The sequence below is a fragment of the Lynx canadensis genome, chromosome F1 (genome assembly GCF_007474595.2).
Source record: "Lynx canadensis isolate LIC74 chromosome F1, mLynCan4.pri.v2, whole genome shotgun sequence".
NCBI lineage: Eukaryota > Metazoa > Chordata > Mammalia > Carnivora > Felidae > Lynx > Lynx canadensis.
In genome coordinates, this window is record NC_044319.2 from 64,681,182 (window position 1) to 64,687,632 (window position 6,451).

A 6,451-nucleotide genomic window follows, 5' to 3' on the forward strand; every position below is an offset into this window, starting at 1 on the left:
GTGGCTCGCAGCCAAGCTCGGACGGACCCTGTGGCGGTCCCTGCGCCCGAAAACCCTCCCGTGAGGAAGCCCCTCAAGAGGGGCCGTCGCGGGGAGTCGTAGGCGAGCTGATCCCGGAGGCGGAGCAGGGCCCCTTCCGCGGGCTCTTTGCCAAGAGCCAGTCTCTGGAGGGAGGTGATGGAGATGTGGACACTTCATCCCAGAAGCGGCTAACGCCGTGCACGCGGGCTGCCTGTGGTCCTGTCGCCTGGTGGCCCTGGAGTGTCCCCACGTCCCGCGGTGGCCCGGGCGCCGGCTCCTCGCACTGGGGCCCCCAGGCTGTGTGGATGGCCGTCCACACCGAGGGCGGCCCCTCCCCGTCCATCCCGCCCGGGAAGTGTCGGGGGGACAGGTGCGCTCCTGAGAAGAACCAGCTTCTTTGAGAGGGTTTGCTCTCCAGAAACGGTAGAAGTGTAGGATCGTTGAGACGAAGGAGGGTCTCGGAAGCCTTGCGGGGCAAAGTCCCTGTTTTCTAGACGGGGACCCTGGGGTCCGGAGAGGCTCAGTGACTCACTGCCGGGTCTGCCGCGCGATAGCATCTGTGTGGCGATGATGGTGCAGGTTTCTTGGTTTCTAATTAAATGATCGTTTCTACTGAATCTTTTTGTAATCAGGAAGAAGACAGTCTTTTGACGCACACCTCCAGGAGGGTTAGGGCAGATGCGAGAATCGGCGGATTTATTGTCTGGCCGCAGTGGCCACTCTAAGAGAAATGGCTCTGAGTTAGCTTTAAGAAGCAGTCAGGGTCCCCGACACGCACAAATAAATTGTAATGTCCCGTCCACGTCTCCCAGGGCTCCTCATTTCTCCTTGTGTCTATGGTTCCAACTCCCAGTGTCCTCTGTCTTCATAAACCGAAAAGCACGAGAGGTGCCGGTAGGAGCTTCTAGAACATGTCTGCCTTTCCCCTCCCCCTCCTTCCTCTTCCTCCCCCGTTTCTCCTCCCCCTCCCCCTCCTCCCCTTCTCCTCTCCTTCTCCCTCCTCCCTTTCCCCTCCTCTTCCCCTCCCCTTCCCCTCCTCCTCCCCCTCCCCCTCTTCTTCCTCCTCCTCTTTCCCTTCCCCTCCTCCTCCTTCTCCCCTCCCCTCCTCCCCCTTCTCCCCTTCCCTCCTCCCCTTCCCTTCTCCCTCTTCCCTTCCCTTCCTCTTCCCTTCTCCCTCCTCCCCTTCCTCCCCTTCCCTTCTTCTCCCTTCTCCTTCCCCTCCTCTTCTTCCTCCCCCTTTCCTTCCTCCCTCCTCCCCCTCCTCCCCTCCCCCTCCTTGTGCACAAGCACAAGGTTCTTTCAAAAGCCTGGAAAGGAAGAGAATAGGAAGGACACATTTCCCACGTCTTGATCCTCACTGACTGAGGGGCTGGGGAAAGGGGTCCCAGGCTGATTTCCCAGGCTACATGTCTGGGAGTAGAACAGTTAGCGATTGTGTTCAGGAGTTTTCTTCTCCAAACGTAGGTCCAGAGGCACCGGCTCAGGTGCAGTGTGTCAGGCAGGTGGATGGGGAGGCCCAGGCGAGATGGTCGGCAAAGTGGGGGCAGGTCCCGTTTACATCAGGACCCAGACACGGCCCCCACGTGTCCCTGGTTTACATGTCTCCTAAATCTCTTCGTGGTCTCCCTGTTTGTCACCTTTCCGCCTTGCAATGTGTTTGCTGAAGAAACTGGGTTACTTCAGTGATTGAATCCCCGTGATATAATTCACCACGTTCCTCCATATGCCGTATTTCCTGTACGTTATTGTTAGGTACAAATTTGTCCCTGTTTAGTAATGATAATAAAATAATGATAGATATTCTGATTGTTAAGCTCCATTCATTTTTATTATTGCTATTTTTTTCCTAATAGACTTTATATCTTAGAAGAGTTTTAGGTTTACAGAAAAATGGGAAAGACCATGCAAAGAGTTCCCCGTCTACTCCCAACTTCCCTTATTATGAGCATCTTACTTTAATCTGGTACATTTGTTACAGTTAATGAGCCAATATTGATGCATTATTATTACCTAAAGTCCATGGTTTATTCAGATTTTCTTAGTTTTTACTTAATGTCCTTTTTCTGATGGAAGACTGCGTCCAAGGAATCGCATGACATTTGCTCGTCCTATCTCCTCAGGCTCCCCTGGGCTGTGACAGTTTCACAAACCTTCCTGTGTTGTTTTTTTTTTTTTCTTTTAATGTTTTAATGTTTATTTATTTTTGAGAGAGACAGAACATGAATGGGGAGGGACAGAGAGAGAGGGAGACACAGAATCGGAAACAGGCTCCAGGCTCCGAGCTGTCAGTACAGAGCCCGATGCGGGGCTCGAACTCACGAACTGCGAGGTCACGATCTGAGCCAAAGTCAGACGCTTGACCGACGGAGCCACCCAGGCGCCCCAAACCTTCCTGGTTTTTGGCCAGTTGTAAAGAGTGCCAGTCTGGTGTATGGATGGTAGTGTCCTCACCAGCTAGAATTCCTGGGACATTTTTCTCGTGATGAGACTGTGGTTATGGGTTTTGGGAGGAAGATCACAGAGGAAAAATGCCATTTTCATCAAGTTCAGGAGTACAGACGGCGATGGGATTTGTGACTGTTGGTTTATTGACTTTGCCACCTGGCAGAGGGGGTGTTCGCTGAGTTTATCACTGTGCCTTTGCCCTCCTCGCCTCACCTCTACTCCTCCATGCTCACTGGAAGGGAGTGACACCTCTGGGGTGGGGATCACACTCCTCTTCCCCACTAACCCTCCCCGCCCCAGCCGTGGAGTGTGTGTGTAAAATCATTTGGAATTCTTCTGTGTGAGATATTTGTCTCTTCTCCTATGTATTTATTTACTGAATCCTTTATTTATATCAATATGAATTCATAGGTATTTATTTTATGCCTTGGGCTCTAATCCCAGGCTTTTTTTTTTTTTTTAATTTTTTTTTTTCAACGTTTATTTATTTTTGGGACAGAGAGAGACAGAGCATGAACGGGGGAGGGGCAGAGAGAGAGGGAGACACAGAATCGGAAACAGGCTCCAGGCTCTGAGCCATCAGCCCAGAGCCCGACGCGGGGCTCGAACTCACGGACCGCGAGATCGTGACTTGATCTGAAGTCAGATGCTTAACCGACTGAGGCACCCAGGCACCCCATAATCCCAGGCTTTTTAAAAAAAAGTTTATGTATTTATTATTTTGAGAGACAGAGAGCACCCATGCAAATGGGGGAGGGGCAGAGAGAGGGAGAGAGAGAGAATCCCAAGTAGGCTCTGCACTGTCCTTGCAGAGCCCGATGTGGGGCTTGAACCTACGAACCACGATATATCATGACTTGGGCTGAAGTTGGATGCTTAGCTGACTGAGCCACGCAGGCTCTCCAGTAATTCAATGCTTCTTTGTTTTGTTGCTTGAATTATTCTAGCTCTTTCGGTTGGATCTTGTGTCTCTCTGACATACGCTTATCATTGTGGGTTATTATTTATCAGTTTGGAGCACTGCCTTGGTTTCTGGGCTCCAGAACATTTTAAGGAATGGAAACTCAATTCACTTCAAGTTTTGAGTGAGGGGACTGCATTTTATGGCAGGAAGTACACAGAGATTACTCTCTTTATCTAATGAAATGTGACGGCCAGTTTTGCTGGACTTCCTAAACCCCTGGGGTCAACAGCACACCCGCCTGTCCCCCATTCACACTTAATTCTTTGAACTCCTGCCGAGTTACATGGCCCAAATCACAAATTCGCCATCACAAAAATTAGGTATGATGCTCTATCACTGATTAGATCCTCCTTAAGGTTGTTGAAAACAAACAAACAAAAATTCAAAAACCGTCTGACTTGCGAACAGATTTATTGCCCTAATTTCAGTTTCTCCGAATTATACTGAAAAGACTTTATCAAGACTCATCAAGTGGCCCTTGATTTTATCGATTGCCTTTTAGAAGTCTCTGTTTAACCCGACATACTTAGAAAGGTTTAGAAGTTTCTGAATATTAGTTTTAATACACCACTGTTAATATAATGTTTCGATGATATATATTTATTATGTACTTACTGGGGGGGGCAGTAAAAATAATCCTAACTCTGGAGATTTAACTCCGTCCACTTATGGAAGTTCTCCACCATACAATCTGATGGTGATGGGTTGCTAATTATCAGGAACCACTGCCCTGGGCACACGGAGACATATGTTTACCTTCTTGTAATGAGCAAAACCACGACTCATTGTCAAACTAATCAGCCAAATCAGCTTCTCTTCTGTCAGAAAAAGTCTGACTTCATATTTAACCCGAATAAACATGCCATTATGCATTTCCATGACAACCGTCTCTCTTCTGAACACAGGGACGAGCCGGGGATAAGAGGATCCCGGTTCCTCTCACATCAATTTGAAAAGATGGCAAGTTTAACTCTCTTGATTTTGGAATATTTACAATGTAAATGGCATCATGCATTACTCCCTCCAAATCAGAACTTCCTTTTTTTTTTTTTTTGCAAATCTTGTTTGTTAATAAAATCATGTTCCCAAGCTACAGCAAGTCTTAATGCATGGATAAAAGACATAAAACTTAATTTCTGCATGGTCATTATAACGATCGGGACCCGTTACATAATTTGCAGGGTCCTATGCAAAGTAAAAATCCAAGACCTCTTATTCTTTTCTTTTTTAAATATAATTTATTGTCAAATTGGTTGCCATACAAGACCCAGTGCTCATCCCAACAAGTGGAGGCCTCTTATTCAAAAATTAAGTATTTCAAGATGGCCAATGGCAGAGCCTTAAAACTGGGGTGGACCCTCCTGGCTGGGGTCCCTCTAAGCGCAGGGCCCTCTGCGACCCCCACGAGGCTCGTCTGGACAACAGTCTAGCTTGTAGAGACCCTACTCCCTTTCCTGATGGAGGCCAAATTCATGTGAATGAAAGTTTCCAAGTTAAAAAAATAACATCACCAAGATACTCTGCCTGCATTTTGTTCTCTGTAAGTGTGGACACAATGTATTAACTGGAAACATCTGTGGGTTTTCCTGTCTGTAACGCGTAAGACACCAATCTGCCACACTCTTCACCGTGCTCCGGTGAGCAATTTTCTTAATGCCTCAGTGTCCTCATCTGTAAAATGGGGATAATGCACGCACCCTGACCTGTAAGGACTAACTGGGTTAACGTGGCAATACACTTAGAACGGTGTCGATAGGACTGTGTGTTATTATTATGATTGTTACTGTAATTATGCTGTCATTTCATTCACAACACAAACTACGATTAGAACAGGGACCTGATGTAATGGCCGTGACAGAGTCAGCATAGAAAATCTTTTCCCCATCAAGAGTATGTTGGGAGCATAACCTTTCCGTATTTATGTAAGATTTTCCACTTTTCGCTGGAAAAATCACGACACTCGAGACAACGCCGCCTCTGGGAGGCCCCCACTCCAGCCCTGGTGACCAGACTTAAATGTGAGGCTTACTGGGTCCTCTCCGCTCATGGCCGCCACACGCAAATGCTGGACCGCCTTGTCTGGCGAGTGGTCCAAGCACAAACGTGGGTCACCGAACGCAACACCCCAAGTGCCGTTTGCAGGTACATGGCAGCCATCGTGACACGAGCCAGAAGGATACTGTTTCAGTGACTAGGGATTCTAAACCTTCATACCAGCATCAGCATTAGAACGGAACCACTTCTGGGGCGCCTGGGTGGCTCAGTCGTTAAGCATCAGACTTCATCTCAGGTCACGATCTCACGGTTCGTGAGTTCCAGCCCTGCGTCGGGCTCTGTGCTGACAGCTCGGAGCCTGGAGCCTGCTTCCGATTCTGTGTCTCCCTCTCTCTGCTCATGCTCTGTCTCTCTCTGTCTCTCTCTCTCCAAAATAAACAAACATTAAAAAAAAACTGAGCCACTTCCAAATCTTAGGACACATAAGACCAAAGAGAAGTGATAGCCACTCACACAAATTAATGTGCCCCTCTCCTTTCTCACTCTGAAAGGCATCTTCAAACCACATTATTACATTTAAGAGTCAAAGTGTTAATTCCTCAGCATTCCTGACAACTGGAAAGCACACTGGAGGCCGAAGGTGCGGGAGTGGATGGTTTAACCTCAGCGTCTGTGAAGAATGGTGCCCACAGAGCCAAGAACATGTCCGGTTTCAGTCAAGATTAATGCAAATTTGTTTAAAAAAAAAAGCCACCAGGTAATCCAAGGGTTCCCTTGGAAGAACTCAGGAAAAGTAGTCGACACGGCACACAGCAGGTCTGAACACCTCCCTTGTGGCAGGTACTCGTGTGAAATTCAAGATAAAGGTTTAGTCTCATCACTTAACATCAGTGTTTTCCCCCACTGTGAAGGGAATGAAGAGGGGTCCTCTTTTCCCCCCACAAAAACAGGGAGCCACATTAATTTGTGTGTATTTCAGGACTCACGTAAGGGCGACTCTCCAAAGCCTAGGATTTTCCCTAAGTG